Genomic DNA, 17,818 nt, shown 5'->3' on the forward strand with positions numbered 1-17,818 from the left:
CAGCTCCCTATGCTGAGGCAGTATTAAGTACCACTGGCTGTGCAACCTGTTCTTAAAATCCCTGTGATGGGCATTTCACAGCCTCCTTGGGTAATCTGTTCCAGTGGTTAACTATTCCTGTGGATGGAAAGCCTCTTCCTCACAGTGAACGGAATTCTCCCTCGGTGCAAGTTAAACCAGTTACTTCTTGCCCTACCTTCACTGGCCATTGAAGACTGTTGAGCACAGTTCATTGTATAACAGCCATTAACATATTTTAAGACTTATCAGGTTCTTCCTCCCCCTTCCTAGCTCACGGTGCTGATGTCCTTTTTGTCATCTGTCTGGAGAATCTTGTCCCAAGTGGGAGATGTTAAAGGACCACCTCCCCTATTTAGAGCAAAGCCCCTTTTTACATTCTACTGACTTAATCTGTGAAGTATCTGGTAGGAAATTGACGGAATCAGTAATGTACCATTGACCAGCCTGAGCATTAAATTAGAGCCTCTTTATCATGTCCAGCTAATGAAATACAGTTGACAATGTAAGAAGGTCCTAGCTTTCTGTCCTGCCTAATTACATTGAATTACAATTGCATTCTGCAGGGAGCGCCTAAGAGGGGTCAGTGGAGCTTTGGATGGAATTGAAATTTGCAGATGACTAAAAAGGCGAGAAAAGCAGCAGACACGTAGCAATTAAGGCACTAATAGAAATATGCCATGCTTTCGAGTCACCCAGAACCCAGTGCTCCAAGCATTAAATTTCAGAGCATATATTTGTACTGAACTTGGTTGTGTCAGCCATTGGGAGGTGGGTAGTCCGAGTTGAGAAAACCGTCGCTGGAGCGGGAAATACAGCAGTGGGTATATTGCATGGCACTACTAACCCATCCCACAGGGAAAACTTATGTTGGGATAATATTCAATAGGATGTAGCTGTTCTTTTCTTGCCTCTGATTTCTGGAGTGGTCAAAGCTGTTTCTTGCTTCTCTTGGTAAAACCTGTGGCAGAGGACACTACCACTCGTGTCTGTCTGTTCTCATGTCTTGGGTAAGTAGCTCCTTCCACCTCTCCTCTCTGTCCTGCACAGTTGTTGCACTTTCTGCCTATTTAGGGCTGCTGAGCCATGGAGACATGCAGAAGAGATACAGTTGGTTATGGACAGATTCTCAGAGTCTGCAGAATGACACAGGTTGACAGAGAGTCTGAAAAAGAGAGAGGTCATGTATTAACCTGTGCCAGGGAAACTCTACATGAAACTGAAAGTCACCATTAGCAACACACAGCTTAGTGCAGTTACAGCCTTCTGCTGTCTTGTCAGTATATTGTCAAATGATGATAATATAGACAAGGAGTTGACAAGTAATATCAACAAAGCCAGCTTATTGTTTGGCAGGCTATCAGGCAGAGTTGGCAAGCAACCTGATAATAAGTTTCAAACCAATCTGAAAGTCTATAAAGCCATTGTGCAGTTCAACTTGTATGGATATGAGACCTGGACCTGGTTGCATAAGTTCAATTTATCGTAGTTGCATGCTAGGCTCTGCATCGGATAACAGGATAAAGTTGCCGCTAATGAGGTTCTTGAATGTAGTCCCTCTACAGAGGTTAAAGCTGGGCTCTTTGCATCAGACTTGCACTGGGGAGGTGTATGTGCTGTGAATGGCCAACACCAACATACCAAGCAGTTGCTGCATGGGGAACTGAAATCGAACAAGGTGACTAGAAGATGTACTTCCAGACACAATGAAGCATCTCTTGAAACAGTGCAACGTTGTTGTCAGCTGGGAGTTGTCAGCAACAGATTGACTATGCTGTTGATCAGTGGTCAATGATAGAGTTACCCATGTTGGAGATTAACCACTCTATGGATCTTGAGGCACAGAGACTGAATTGTAAACAGTGGGTGGACTCAGCAGGTGCAGAACTACCGATTCATTTCATATGGGAAGGACTGCCACTCTCCCAGTGTCACCTTTGATTATGAAAGACAAGATCATGTGTGCCTTATTGTGTATTTCTGCACCATAGGTAAAATATCAGTACCAAAAAATAGATTCCAGTTAGATCTCTCTCTGACCGGTGACATGGGACATGGTTCCACACTTTCAGACTTGAGCCTGGCAATGCAGCATGTTATATAAACATTGGATGTAGAGCTGGAATATTGGAACATTTTAGAGGTCCATCTGATGCTGTCTCCCCCTAAGCAAAGATTTGATCCCTTGACTAAGCAGACAGTCCAGCTTGATTCCAAGTGATCTAACTTATGTGACGGATACAGGGTCCTCCTAGCATAACACACTTAACTTTGCACTCAAGGTGCGGCTATCATAGGAAAGACTTGTTTGGAATGTTGCTTCTGATTATGTCTATGCAGATCCTGTGGTGGAAGTGAGGATCCTTCTTTCCTTCCTCTCCTTACAGTCTTATTATCACTCATTCTCAGGGGTTGGCCTATAGCTTCTACTATGGGCAGTGTCTATCTCAGTCACAAGTGACATGCTAACCTGAAAGGGCTAGGGTGCAGCCATATTGACAGTTGAGGATGAAAGGTGGTCGTGTCCTGTGAATCTGTTCAAGGGGACCTTTTGGCAATAGGGTAGTTCTCCCATGAGCTGTGTGAAGCTTTTAATGTGCTAGGGTGGGCTGGTGAAATGAGCGTCTGGCTATGATGATGAAGTGAGTGTTTTGATCTCAACCTGGCTGAGGTAATTGTTTGTGGCAGTGGTGTAACCACCACTCACGCCTCCAGTCAGAACTCAAACATAAAGGTCCTGGATGTGGAAAGCTGAGCGCATTGAGCCAGAAACTGTCTGGGATGCTCCCATGCTTGCTGTAGAGGGCACAGGCCTGCCAACAGCAGGGGACCGAGGCGGGCAACTGCATAGGACCCCTTTGAAATGTCACCAGAGTGTCACTCTGCTTCTCTGGGCTGCTTTTGAGGGTGGGGGTGGGGCAGTGCTGTGCGCCAGACTGCGCTCAGGGCTGACTGGCCTTGGCTGCAGCCCTTGTTCCAGAGGCTCTGCTCCTTCTGAGGCATGAAACCAGCCTCCCCACACTTTGCCCTGGGCCCTCATTGTCATGAGCTAACTTGAAAGAATTCTCAACCATGTGGACAGTGAACTGACATGGAATAATCTGTTTTAGAGACCCCAACAGCACTATGAAGACAAATTTGGGCAGCATGGCAGGGCCACGGAGGTGCCAGAAAAGGCCTGTATAACAGCCAACAGCTAAGGCATGAAAGTGAAATATGAGGGGAGGAATGCAAGGGTAGGTAGTGGTAATAGTTTCTGAACAAGCAAATAACAGCTGGAGACTGAGAATGTTGAGGTTCAGTGCTGTGAGTCAGCCTGTACCCTGACTCTCGCTGACACAGCTCTAATACCTGTTGGAACGGCAGAGGGCAGGCGTAGTGTGGCCCATTGCCTGCAGTGGTGGTATTCTCTTCTTGGAGATAAATGTTACAATCTGACCATTATAGGGCCCACTGTATGGTCACTACGCCATTGGGAGTAGATCCAGTCTGTGGATCCCACATGCTTCCAAGCCAACTGAGTCCGGGCAGAGTCTGGTGCTTTCATCTAGCTCTGGGGCCCTAGGCTCAAACATTTTGTTGTAGGCCCTTATAGGGTGCTGCTCCTGAGCTGCCCTAAGTCCCCAAACTGTGTCAGATCTCTCGAGCGTCCATGTTGCTTACATGTTTTTCCCCCAGACCTTCACGTAGGCTGTGAGCTCTCTGAGCTTCTAGTTGAACCCATTTGAAGACAATGCTCCAGGAAAGCCAGAAATGAGGACTGAGGGGAAAAAAATCTTCACCATAGTTAGTAAAGTTCTGGAGAGTTGCAGATCTTTGAAAAGAAAGAAGTGTTGAAGCATAACCTTCCTCCCCAGTTTGGGCTCACCATTTTATGTGAGTCTGAGGTGCGTGCTGTTTCAAGTTGAGCAGACGTGCCTCCTTCCTACCTGCCTTCTCTCTCCTGCAGGTCCTCCTTACATGGGAAGATGGTTCATCACCTGTTCAGAGCAGAACCCTGCTCTTAGATAGGGCCTCAGTCACTGGCCTACATGCCCAGACGGTAACCAGTTCCACCAGTTCTGCTTCTCCCACCCTCTTGCAGACCTCTGTGCAGGCAGACCGTTGCTCCATGGGCATGGGCCAGCAATTGAGTCATGCAAAGTCAGTGACCCCAGACTGCAGTTTTTGTTGGGTCTTGAAGAAGGTTCTTCAACAAGATAATCAAACACCTTTCCTGGGCAGGGCAGCTGTCTGAAATGCAGTAAAATACAATATCCTACGGCGGCATGTCAAGATTTATGCAGTAATGCGTTAACATTTACATGCATAGCACCACACAAAGGTCATATTTTGAATCAGAAATATTTCATGATGCCACTTCACCCCTCATAGCAATTGGTGACAAGAAAGATCCAAATGTGGAATACAAGCTGGTACAGTTTTGTTATTGTTGAAGCCTGAGGTGCACAGCAACCACCACTCATGCCGGTTAGTGTGGAATGCAACTTCCTTTTAGGCCATCACACCTACAGGAGGAGCTGTGGCGTGATCCAAGGAACTCCCTGCAAGGGTCTTTGAAAGTGAGCTGCACTGGGGCTTAGACATTAATAACAGTTGTGCAAGGCAATGCACTGACCCATGGGACTGGCCTTTGTGAGAAACTCTTGCTTGCAAATCGCATATACATTTCCTGTTCTAATTTCATAGGCTCTTTATCATTTCATTTACTTTGCTTCATCAAGGTAATCCGAGTGGGATCGTTAATGAATAGGAAGGCATAGCAAGGGAGGTTTAGAAATGTAATAAAGGAAATGCAAATTAAATTTAGTGGACAGCCTGTTAGGAGCATGCAGAACACATAACAGATGCACCTTTTTCTCTCCTCCTCCTCCAAATCAGTCCTGTGAAAGAAATTTCAGTGTACTCCATCTATTACAGAGGCAAAGCTCCTGAGCCTTTGAGCTGCAAATTATGGGAATGGAAAGGCTATGGTTGTCTACCGCTCCAATCCAGCCATCTCCCAATGGGTCTTATCTGTTCCTCCAGTTTTACTGAGGCATTAGAATCTATCACATGCCAGTCTGTTGTAGGATATTTTCACAGATAGAGTGTGGTCTGGCAGTACGGGGGAACACGCAGGATTCACAATATAGCTACTCAGTAATGGGCGATTATGAGGTCCAGCTGGAATGGCCCTGTCTGAAATTTTTTTCCATTCTTTTCTGTGTCCTTCATATAACTGGGCTTTGAACCGCTTGATGTTCAAATTGGGAGAAGACAGTGGGGATGGCTAGGCCACACTCTCAGATAACTATCATCTGGCATAATCTGCCAAGCTCTCAAATGCAGTCCGCAAGGAAAACACAAACGATGAAGACCTCTGACAACATGGAGATCTACTGAGATTGAAGGACAACAGCTGGGGTACTCCTGGACTCAACTAGAAGTTTTGTCCCAAGACAAAGTGAAGTGGAGACTTGTAGGTGACCTAAGCTCTACTCGGAGTACAAGGGCTTAAGTCAAGTAAGTCACATCTTGTAACATCACATAACTTGCTCAACAAAGTTCCCTTTTTCTCACAAAGAGGGGAGACAATTAAGTCACTGTCCCTATTTTTCATAGAGAAGATGAGTCATTTATAGGACTTTCTTTGTGAAAAATACTGGGCAGTATAATAGTCCATCTGCTGCTGTCTTAGAGCCGGAGACAATTTTCTATCTTGGGGGATAAAAAAGCAAAGCAAATCACACTCCATTTTGGTAGGCTGTTTGTTGGACTTATTAAATATCCATCAATGCAAAGGAGACTATCAATTTTGTAAAAACAGCCAAGAAGTCCTGTGGCACCTTATAGACTAACATGTTTATCAGAACATAAGCTTTCGTGGGCAAAGACCCACTTTGTCAGATGCATGGAGTGGAAATTCCAGAGGCAGGTATCAATATACAGGCACATGAAAAGAAGGGGTCACCAATCAAGAGGAAGGCCAGAGTTAATGAGGTCAATTCAGTCAGGGAGGATATGGTCACTTTCAGCAGCTGATGTGGCAGTGTGAACACCAAGAGAGGAGAAACTGCTTTTGTGGTTGGCCAGCCATTGCCAGTCTTTGTTCAGTCCTAAACTGATGGTGTCAAATTTGCAAATAAATAGTAGGTCTGCAGTTTCTCTTTGCAGTCTGTTTTTGAAGTTTTTTTTAGTTGCAGGATGGCTACTTTTAAATCTGCCACTGAGTATCCAGGGAGAGTGAAGTGTTCTCCTACAGGCTTTTGTATGTTACCATTCCTGATTTCTGATTTGTGTCCATTTATTCTTTTAGGTAGAGACTATCCAGTCTGGCCAATGTATATGGCAGAGTGGCATTGCTGGCACATGATGGAATATATTACATTAGTAGATGTGCAGGTGAATGAGCCCTTAATGGTGTGGCTGATGTGGTTGAGTCCTGTGACTGGTTCTGGAAGAGCTTATTTCTTCTCCTCTGTCCCTTGAGAGATCCCCATCTCTTTTCTGTCTCTGTTTTTTTAACAAAGGTGACGCTGCTGTGATTCAGCCTCAGGTTTGAATTTTTCTGCTAGCTCCTGTTGGCTCTTTGCCATTTTCCTCAAACTTCCTCCCTCAGAGGCAGGATAGCTTAACCACTTCCTGCCTGTTCAGGTAAGTTTTTCTGTTTTCCTTTGCAGCTCCCATTCATAACAATGCATGTATATAAATGTAAGGTAGTGTGGTATTTATTGCAGTAGAATTTAAAAAGGAAGAACATTGAGCTTGGGGAGGGTGTTCAGTATATGGATTAGAATCACCAAAGATGTAGCAAAACACTAAGTATTTATGCTTTGGAATTGAATAAGTAGAGGACATTGCTATTCATTATTAATCAAACATAGGCAGTGGGATAGCTGTTCACTAAAGATTTTTTCACTAGCATTTCTGGTAACAGATTGATGGCAAGTGGTCAAAGGCATTTATTTTTATTTTCCAATTAAATCCATTAAAATAGTTCTTAACAGCTGTTGCAAAGGACTTGGTATGTCAAGGATTCTCTGTTTACTAATACAAAAGGCCATCTATTGTAGTCCATGTGCTTGAGGATAGAAATGTTAGCAGCATGTTGCCAGAGTATGCTATTGCAGCTTTCAGAAGCCAACTTACTTGGCTGATTTGAGACCACAGCAGAATCTGGTGGGAGCCCTGGAGGTTGACTAGATAGTGCTGTTTCTTCTCTATCAGCACTACACCAAGGCATTTGTTTTGTGCCGTTGGGCATTGCATTGTTTGGGTGGGAGAGGGCTGAAGTTCTGGTAAAATGCTGTGCACAAAAACAAAATAAAAAAATAATCAGAAAATGTCCAGTAGTGTGCAGACTTACAGTGGGCAACATCTGGTACATACTCCAGTGGGACTATTCACATGCTTTAAAACAGCTTTTGCATGTTCTAAAGTGCTTCACTAAAGCCAGAAGGTTCAGCATCTGGCAGGATTGAGGCCCGAAAGAAACCAGGCCATTTCTTAAAACGTTTTCAGTGTGAGTCAAGAAATCCCTCGAGTTTTGTCCCTCACCCGCCAGTACATAAATACACTTAGTAATCTGGAGGATTTCTAAGTCTCTTCACTTCTTTGTGTTTTCAAAATGTGAATGACCCTCAGTTGTGTCAGAGAAGTTCTGATTAACGTGTGTAGTGTGTGGTGTATGTGATAAGTGTTACTTGGTTTTGTACTCCCATGATCTGCAGCCCACAGTATATGAGTTGTTCCTGGAAACTGGAGGTCAAAGGCTTTGAGCAGCTGTGAAAATATCTGTCTCTGAAAGCAGCTAAAGTGGCACATTCTTCTGCACCCCAACATCCCTCTGTGATCTCTGTCTTTCATTCTAGATTGCAAAGGATTCTTGTCCAACAGGCAGAACAGAAGAAGACGACTTCGGGATTGTGTTTCCAATATAAGGTAAGGAAGAAAGGTCCTGTATGTGGCTGGAGAGGTTAGTGTGAATTGTTTGCTAACTTGGTGAATAAAACACTAGTTTACCCAGTCTGACCAGACTCTCAGCTACACTTTTTTTCTTCCTCCCACTCCTGCATTCTTGCTGTCCCCGGCACCTGACTCTGGTGGCCCCAGCCCTCAGGTTGCGACCTAGCAGAAGTTGATCAAATGCTGCACCCCTGCGTGTTGATCCTCCTGAGAGCTCTGCTTATGGGTCACTCATTTAGTGGATCCCGCTTTAGTCTGTCCCAGATGGAGGAGAGCCTTGTCCAGAGTGTACCGCAGGCCTGGTCTACGCTCGGTGGAAAAATAAGTGTTAAATATGCAAATCCAGCTGGAGTCAACTTATCTAAAATTAATTTTTGCCACTTTCCACACAGCAGGAGGTTGATAGGAGAAACTCTTCCACTGATTTCCCTTACTCCTTGAAACTGCCAGGAGTGCCAGGGTTGACAGTGGCACCATGACAGTTCAATTTAGTGTGTCCCCATGAGGTATGCTAAATCCAACCCTGGAAGATCGACTGCCAGCCAGTTGATCTCCCATAAAAATAGACATACCTCAGTCTTGTCCCAGAGGCTGTATTCTAAAGGACATGTTTCCACATTCATTTCTGGGTGTTTTTATGTAGTATTTGGGCACTTTGGGAAGTTGCCCTCTGCTTCCTCAGCATATTTCCCAACTGCACGTCTCCGGTCTTGGCTGCGTGAGCACAAGCAAAGATCCATTCAGTGTGTATATAACTTTTCCTATGATCACTGTTTTGTTCTCCCTTGCTTCCATAATTCCTACATGTCAATTGGTAGGGGGCAGCCATTGATTTACATAGATGCTTTTTTCATTAAGTAGTTTGGGGGAAATGGCTGTGTTTCAGTGTTAGATCCCATAACCCCAGCAGAGACAGGAGGGTTTCCATGGCTGTTTTGGAAACCTGAATCCACGCTTAATTTTCAGGTCAATGATTTGGTCACAGTATGGCCTGAGAGTTTGACCCTTTATGAAAGTCACTGTTAGTGGTTTGAGTCCTGTGACTCTTTGTTCCTTGGGCAGTATCTGTGTGTTTGGATTACTCTGTTTTTTTTCTTTAAGGAAACTTCCTCCGTTTGTGGGTGTAGCACTGTTTTTCTTCAATGTCACAACATGGATATGTGAGCTATAGATAGGGTTCTGCTTTGATATCAGGAAAGTGGCACTATTATATAGGAACACTAATGGTCGTGGATACTGCAGCTCCCCAGTCTCTCCAGGTTCATGGTGCAGGGTAAGGGAACCTGGACTTTGAGGGTGGACTTGATGGGCTCCCGAGTTCCCTTTCAGCCCTAGGATTCTATGAAGTTTGCAGTGTTGGTGCCCCTCTTCTGTGGATAGAAAATTTCACTTTCCAGGGCTGGCCTCTTAGCTCCAAGTTTGTTTAAAATATATATATGAAGATGTGGTGTTCTAAGGGCTCAGACTGCAGTCAGCTCCTGCCGGAGAGAGACTGTCAGTTTACAAATCACTTTCCCTTTTATTGTGGAACTAGGCACTCCCGAGAAACAGATTTCCCTGTGTGAGCTCTCCCATCAGATTGGTAATTCTCCTGTTTTGACTTGTTTTGATATAAAATTTGCTTTGCAGGCTGAGGAATGAAAACTAGGCCAGGCTAGATCGTGGCCTTGAGGAATTGCAGCTATCCCTTTTGTACTCACTGTAGACAGGCATATTGTGTTTAATGCTGCAGACTTCTAATGGTCACGGCAATTAACCATCGCTTGGGAAGTTTTTAATTAAAAATCTGATCCCACCAAATGGCTGAATTACGTGTTGCTGGTTTTGCTAGTTGTGTCTAGTTCTTGCAGTGTGTAGTTCTCGCATTGCATGCCCCTGTGTTTTAAACATGCATAACCCCAGTTAAGCAAAATAATCACTTTTCCCACCTACAACCCAGGAATAATTGTGGAACCATTCCTTACAAAAATATATGGAGAGCGAACCTTGAATGTAATGTCGATTCAATAGACTTGAATATCAGCATTTGTAGGATCTCTTTCCAGTGTTTTAATTCTCTCTGGCCTTCAAGGAGATCCGGCCTTGAACTGTATAAATTGGATCTCTTTTTAAAGTATTTTCACTCTCTGAAGTAACCATCTGGAAGATGGCAAATGCCCCATAGTTCCTCAGAAGCTTGGATGTCTCACTTTCACATTTGGCTAATATTATTTTAGGTTTCTCGCTGTTTCTGGCAGAATTCAAAATTAACGTGGCTTAAAATCTTCCTGGTTTGAGTATAAACTTTGATGCCTCAGCTCTGGGAAGTAACATGAGTGCTGTTGCAGAAGCAGCAAGAGGGCGCATGAGCGCTCAGAAGTGTCTCAATGAAAGAAATGATCTCTTCAGCATGGGAGGTAAAATGTAAGCCCCTAATGGCTCAGAATGAGCTAGAATGCATTGCTGTTGCTGCTGGAGGTGTCTGGAGCTTTCCCTGTGTTCCATGCTGATTTGGGCATGGGAGGCCACACAGCTGTTGGAGTAGAGGGAGGTCGGATGACTTACCTCCAACGTAGACTGGTGAATTCAGTGCTGGTGCTAGGGATCACACTGACTGCTGTGGAGCCTGTAATCCTCTATCTGCAGGGCATGTGTGATATGGGTAGTGCTGGTTTAAACACAGCCCCCCTGCCGTGGTCTCCTCTGAGTGAGATTTCAGAGGGTTGAATAGGGTGAAAGATTTGAGTGCATGGGTGGGTGAAACAACCCAGGAAATTACAGGCCAGTCAGCTTAACTTCTGTGCCAGGAAAGGTAATGGAGCAGGTAGTTAAGGAATTCATCTGCAAGCACTTGGAAGGTAGTAAAGTGATAGGGAACAGCCAGCCTGGTTTTGTAAAAAAACAAATCATGTCAAACCAACCTGATAGCTTTTTTTGACACGATAACGAGACTCGTAGATAAGGGAGAAGCAGTGGATGTGGGATACCTAGACTTTAGTAAAGCATTTGATACGGTCTCGCATAATATTCTTATTGACAAACTAGGCAAGTCCAACTTAAATGGGGCTGCAATAAGGTGGGTGCATAACTGGCTGGCTAATCGTACCCAGAGAGTGGTTGTTAATGGTGCTCAATCCTGCTGGAAAAGCATAACAAGTGGGGTTCCGCAGGGGTCTGTTTTGGGACCAGTTCTGTTCAATATCTTCATTAATGATTTGGATATTGGCATAGAAAGTACGCTTATTCAGTTTGCAGATGATACCAAGCTGGGAGGGGTTGCAACTACCTTGGAGGATAGGGTCATAATTCAGAATGATCTAGATAAATTGGAGAAATGGTCTGAAGTAAACAGGATGAAGTTTAATAAAGATAAATGTAAGGTGCTGCACTTAGGAAGGAATAATCTGTTTCACACATACAGAATGGGAAAAGACTGTCTAGGAAGGAGTACAGCAGAAAGGGATCTAGGGGTTCTAGTAGATCACAAGTTAAATATAAGTCAACAGTGTGATGGTGTTGCAAAAAAAGCAAACATGATTCTGGGATGCATTAGCAGGTGTGTAGTGAACAAGACACAAGAAATCATTCTACCACTCTACTCTGCGCTGGTTAGGCCTCAGCTGGAATATTGTGTCCAGTTCTGGGCACCCCAATTCAAGAAAGATGTGGAGAAATTAGAGAAGGTCCAGAGAAGAGCAACTAGCATGATAAAAGGTCTGGAGAACATGACTTATGAAGAAAGGCTGAAAGAATTGGGCTTGTTTAGCTTGGAAAAGAGAAGATTGAGGGGGGACATGATAGCGGTTTTCAGATATCTTAAAGGGTGTCATAAGGAGGAGGGAGAAAACTTGTTCTTCTTGGCCTCTGAGGAGAGAACAAGAGGCAATGGACTTAAGCTGCAGCAAGGGAAGTTTAGGTTGGACATTAGGAAAAAGTTCCTAACTGTCAGGGTGGTCAAGTACTGGAATAAGTTGCCAAGGGAGGTGTGGAATCTCCCTCGCTGGAGATATTTAAGAACAGATTAGATAGATGTCTATCAGGGATGGTGTAGATAGTGGTCGGTCCTGCCGTCGGGCAGGGGACTGGACTCGATGGCCTCTCGAGGCCCCTTCCGGTCCTAGTGTTCTATGATTCTATGAAACCACATTAGTGTGCAGGAGGAACTTGTAGGGAGACAATGTGACCTAGAGCACTACCCTGGGACTCAGGAGATCTGGGCTTTGTTCCCAGGTAGGCCACTGAACAGATGGGTGACCAAATGGAGATAGTAACTCTGGCCTCCTTTGTCAAGTGCTTTGAAAGCTACTGATGAAAATAGCTGTATCAGAGTGCTTTTCAGCCATTTTTCATCGGCAAACCCCTAAAAATTTCCAATGAAGCTGCCGACTGCTTTGGAAATCTTAGCGTAGTCTGCTGAACTCCAGGAGTCCGCAGACCATAATTTGGAAACCACTGGGCTATGTAATTATTGCTGTTTTCTCATCATGAGGCGCCTGACTGGCTTAATTATTGCAATTCTATAGCCAAGACCTGGAGCTCTTATGCTGTAGAGTTTCCATGGACCTTCTTTCTCGAGAAAGATTCACCTGAGGATCCAGACAGAACTCCAGCGCACAAAATAACATTCTGCCAGCACAAATTCCTTCTGTAGGTAAGGCTGGGTCCTGAGTTCTTTTCTTCCTAGCCTGCGCTGTCCACATGTTGGTAACTGCTATTGAGGTACATCAGGAACTGGCTATATTTCAGAGGCTCATTGAGTACTTCTGCTGTACAGTATGTAGAGCCCTCGTTCTGCACTCTTCAATTCCACAGGTTTTCATGTGCAGGTTCGGGCCCTTATTTTATAATGTACACAGAAATAAACAGTGCTATGAAATGTTGCTGCTAGCCTTAAAACTTAACTCTTCCCCATAGATTCCAGGGTCAGGAGGGACCATTGTGATTATCTGGTTTGACCTCTTGTAGAACAAAAGGCCTGAGAACTTCCCCCAAATAATCTCTAGAGCATATCTTTCAGAAACCGCCCCCAAATTCAGCCTTAATTTTAGAATCCCCAGTGATAGAGAGTACATCTCAAGTGTTGGTAAATTGTTCCAGTGGTTAATTATCTTGTAACATTTTTGAGTTACGAAATTATCACCTGCAGTAGTCAGAAATCCCAAGGATGTTTAGTACCAGCAGCATGAGACTGTCAGCACATATCACTCAAATGAAGTCTCCAGTGATCATACAGCTTTTTTCTGTACGTATTAGAGATAGATGGGGAAAGAGCTGGTTATCCTCTTCGCTGGTGTGATTTGTCAGTCTGTAGCAAACAGCAGCTAGTGTCCCATCTTCTGTTTTGTCTGCTAGGATGTTAATCCATAAACATTCAAGGTAATTTGCTTTTGTGTTATTAGTGACTTGGAAAAGGGTAATGCCATATTTGCTGTAGAGTGCCACTCCTCCTCCCCTTTTGCCCACTCAGTCCTTCCTAAACAGGTTATACGCATTGATTGCAACAGTCCATTCATGCGAATCATACCAGCTAAATTGAATTTGTGCTCATTAATGATTAATTCAATTTCCTCTTGCTTAGTACCCGGGGTCCTAGCACTGATGTTTGGGCAGTTAAAGAATTACTTTTCTTTCTGACTTTTTGTCTGTTTAATTTGGATCTCAACGTGTAGCCTTATAGTTTTGTGGATAATAAGTTAGTCATAATGAATGTACATTAAATACAAGATATAGGCCTCAGAGAAGCACCAGGAAGCTTTGCTTTCTTAGTTCCAGCTCTGTTTGATGAGAGTGTGTTCTGATGATAAATTGTAATGCATAGTGATGTTAGCATTAAGAAGAAATTTTGTAGCTAGAGGTGCTCTTTGTCCCATGCTGCAATTACGTAAATACGTTGTCAGTGTGAATGAGAGAGAGAATGCTCGGAGACACCAAATAACTACGAAGACCAGACTAGGCTAGATTGATGAGCTTCGGCGTTAGGGTCATGCACCCCTGGATAGGAAACTGAGAGCAACTTTCACCACAGAACACTGCCCTGAAGGGGTTGTCCACATAATGCTATTGGATCAGAAGGACTGATTATAATGCTGAGTAATTTACAGATTTACACAGAAGGAGAATTCGGTAAAGAATGGGACATCTTGTATTATTCTTTGGGTTCTATCCTGCTACAATGTGAAGCATAAGTCTGGACTTGGCTCATACCTTTCCCCCCACTCCCCCTGTGTCTGATTTATGTGGCCAATAAGTCTGGGTGGGCAACAGACTGGTAATTGTAACATCAGCAGGATGTGTGCATGTGTATGAAAGAATATTGTAAAGTAATGCACGTTGGAATAAAATAACCCCAAGCATACATATAATATAAGGGGGTTTAATTTACCTACAGCTAAGCAGGAAAGAGATTTTGGGGTTATTGTGGATAATTCTCTGAAAACATCCACGCAGTGTGCAGCGGCAGTCAAAAAAGCAAATAGGATGTTAGGAATTATTAAAAAAGGGATAGAAAATAAGACAAAGAATATCTTACTGCTCCTATATAAAACTATGGCACACCCACATCTTGAATAGTGCATACAGATGTGGTCTCCTCACCTCAAAAAAGATATTTTGGCATCAGAAAAGGTTCAGAAAAGGACAACTAAAATGATTAGGGGTTGGCACTGGTCCCATATGAGGACAGGCTAAAGAGACTGGGACTTTTCAGTTTAAAAAAGAGGAGACTGAAGTGGGATATGATAGAGGTCTATAAAATCATGAATGGTGTGAAGAGGGTGAATAAAGAAAAGTTATTTGCTTGTTCCCATAATATAAGAACTAGAGAACACCAAATGAAATTAATGGGTAGCAGGTATAAAACTAATAAAAGAAAGTTCTTTTTCATGCAGTGCACAGTCACAGTCCTTGTGCAACTCCTTGCCGGAGGAGGCTGTGAAGGCTAGGACTATAACAGAGTTCAAAGGCGAACTAGATAAATTCATAGAGGTTGTATCTATGGAAAGGTATTAGCCAAGGGGTAGGAATGGTGTCCCTGACCTCTGTTTGTCAAAGACTGGAGATAGATGGCAGAAAACAAGACACTTGATCATTGTCGTTGGTCCACCCCCTCTGGGGCACCTGGCAGTGGCCACTGTCGGCAGACAGGTTACTGGACTAGATGGACCTTTGGTCAGACCGAGTAATGGCCATTCTTATGTTCATATGCTACTTTGTTACATCATTAATAAATGTGGCATGGTGCCTTATCCCCCTGCAAAAGATCCCATGTGCTTCTGATAAGTATAACAAATGTCTCAATTTTTGAGTGTCGGTAAGTTCTTGTATGTTCCTTCTTTATACCCTTCACTTTAGTTTTGCACCCTCCTGTTTGCTCTAGTGCCTTGCTATCAGTAGAAGAGGAGGCACTTCAAACTGTCCAGCCCTTCCTCCCCATAGAAGGTTACCCAATGTTTCACAAAAGTCACAACCTCTGTTCTATTCCACCTATGTAGCCAGCAGTTTGCTTCCAGAAGCTCCTGTCTTCTTTTGCTCATGGGACAGGAAGGATCGCAGAAAAAAATTACTTGCATATGTTTCTTCAGCACCCTTCTAAATTCCCTGAAGTTCTGAGAGATGCTTCTCATGGGTTGCATATGGCCTATCTGTGGGGAAAAATGAGGTGCAAAGAGAATTTTTCTCCTTAACAGACAGCCTTTTTTTATTGTTACCTTTTTGTAATATTTGTATTTGTAAATATAGTTTAAATACTTAATTTTTGCATAATCCAGTATTTTTAAAACAAAATAATAACACTGTTAGAAGACAGACAACACAAAACATAATTTGTGTTGCAATAATAAATACGAGATTTTATGATGCAGGCTATTTTAAGGCAGTTGGAACAAATAGTAATCGTAGATTGTGGCCTTAATAACATCTGAGCCTGAGAAGGCATGTCACCTCCGCAGCCTTTCCCTGCTGTACCCTGGTCTACTAAAGGTTGAGCATCTCTAATCCGGCACCCTATCATCTGGCAACATCCGTAATCCGGCATGATTTAAGTTAGATGTATGATCACTTACCATGCGTGTGGCCAGGTTTCCTGTGGTCTCACACAGTTTGTTTCCAGCCACCAGCCCTGGCTGTCAGTGTTCTGTTGCTGTTATTTAGCTGTAGTTTACTCCCAAATGGCTTCTAAGAGCTCAGAAAGCAGTGGTAGTGTTAATAATGCTGCTAGACAATATTGGCCTCCAGTGATCTGTCAGATTTTCTCATTCAACACTGGTCAGTTACTGAGGCTGCCAGACTAGAGGGGTTCAACAGATGCTCCAACTCAGATTTGCTTTGCTGTGGCGTTTGTGCTTGGTCAGCACTGAAGCCTTTGCCTCCGCCCCCACTCTGCTTCTGCCTTCTCCAAGTAGGACAACTAGGACGGAGGGTGAAGAATTACCCCTACATAGGTTGCTTGGTATTGTGGCTATGCTTGTGAGTGTTGAAATTGGACTAAATATTCAGGGTTTAAAAATAAATAAAATAAAAATTCAAGTTTTTCCTTTGCCTGGTCTGGAAACTTCTCGTGTGGGCCTTAAAGGCACAGTTGATGTAAAGTGTCCTAACTCCTAATTTCCTCTGCGGTGGGATTAACTATGTGAATTTCTGTGCTCTGTGGAACATAGGAAGAAGTCAGACTAGATCTTAATGCTCCCTTAAAATCTATTAATCTTCTTGTGAGTTGCACATGACCCTGTCATGTGGCTGGCACCATGTTTTCAGCAGTGCTGTCTGTAGCAGACAGTTCCTCGCAGAGATGAGGATATTTTGATCTATCTGCATGCCCTGGCTCCCCCGCCCCCCCCGCATAATCTTTGGTTATCATGTCTTTTGGCAGCTTCCCTTAGACAAGGGCAGGTCTCTGAGCAAGCTTCGGAAAAGTGCCAGCATTCCTATCACACCCTTGTGAGGATTTCTGTAAGAGAGGCAGCAGATTTCTCAGACAACCTTATTATTGCAGCATGAAAAAGAGAGGCTGTGGGTTGCTTTTACTTTTAAGAATGTGAATTGATTAGTAGTTGAATAGTTAGGAGTCCTTAAACCAGACTGCCTGCAAAGCTGGAAACATTGCAGAACTGCAGGGAGCTCTCTTGAACCTTTCGATACTAAAGGAGAGAAATTGGGATGAGACAGTGATGCAGTCTGGGCATGGATCACGTGGTTGTTTATTTTAGTGTAGCTCTAGCATGGAATGCACTGGTGATTGCAGAGGAGGCAAGAAACCGTAAACCATAGCAGAGGCTCCCACACAAACGTTAACCAGAATCCAAAGATGTTTCCCGGATGTAGCTAACAAGATGGGGAAGCGGTGATGTAATAAAAGAGAGTCTGAGCATGCATTAAAGGAAAGGAAATCTAACCTTTCCTATGGTAATTGGTCGTTAAAAAAATTAATCCAATTTGAGAAGTTTTGCTGGAGTTTTTCTAATTTCCCCTTCTACCTTTCTACTGACTCTATTCTATAGTGAGACAATAGCTTCAGAACAATCAGATAACTTAAATCTAATGAAAAGCCTTGGTGTTTAAATGGTACCTATTAGTAAGAAGTACAAACACTGCAGCTAGATGTTGTGAATCAGTGAGTGATGGTTATTTCTCAGATGGGTGTTGCAGACTAATCTTCCTGACAGCAGTATTTGTACTTGCTCATAACTGCCCCAAGTCCTTCTTTGGAATTTAACCTCTTGAGGGTGGAGGTGAGTTCTTTATGACTCTTATGCAAAATCCATGAACTGTTCGAATTGGGAAGAAAATTATGTGGACACTTGTTAATTTGATGCAAAATGTTCTATAGCCCACTTCTGACCCCTGCCCCAAGTGGGCTGAGTTTTATAATTGTTATTTT

At 43.5% G+C, this 17,818-nt stretch overlaps 1 protein-coding gene across 3 annotated transcripts in view; it reads left to right on the plus strand.

The window, feature by feature from the left end:
- The window catches only part of TSNARE1 (t-SNARE domain containing 1), a 751,229-nt gene that overhangs the window by 73,791 nt on the left and 659,620 nt on the right, over positions 1-17,818 (plus strand). For 2 of the 3 annotated variants that reach the window (XM_074986589.1, XM_074986590.1), the window contains exons 3-4: positions 6,531-6,654; positions 7,872-7,941. The gene's annotated coding sequence lies outside the window, so the exon portion shown is untranslated. The remainder of the gene's footprint in view (positions 1-6,530; positions 6,655-7,871; positions 7,942-17,818) is intronic. The other variant, XM_074986588.1, reaches the window with a different exon arrangement.

The sequence above is a fragment of the Carettochelys insculpta genome, chromosome 2, assembly GCF_033958435.1.
Source record: "Carettochelys insculpta isolate YL-2023 chromosome 2, ASM3395843v1, whole genome shotgun sequence".
Taxonomy (NCBI): domain Eukaryota; kingdom Metazoa; phylum Chordata; order Testudines; family Carettochelyidae; genus Carettochelys; species Carettochelys insculpta.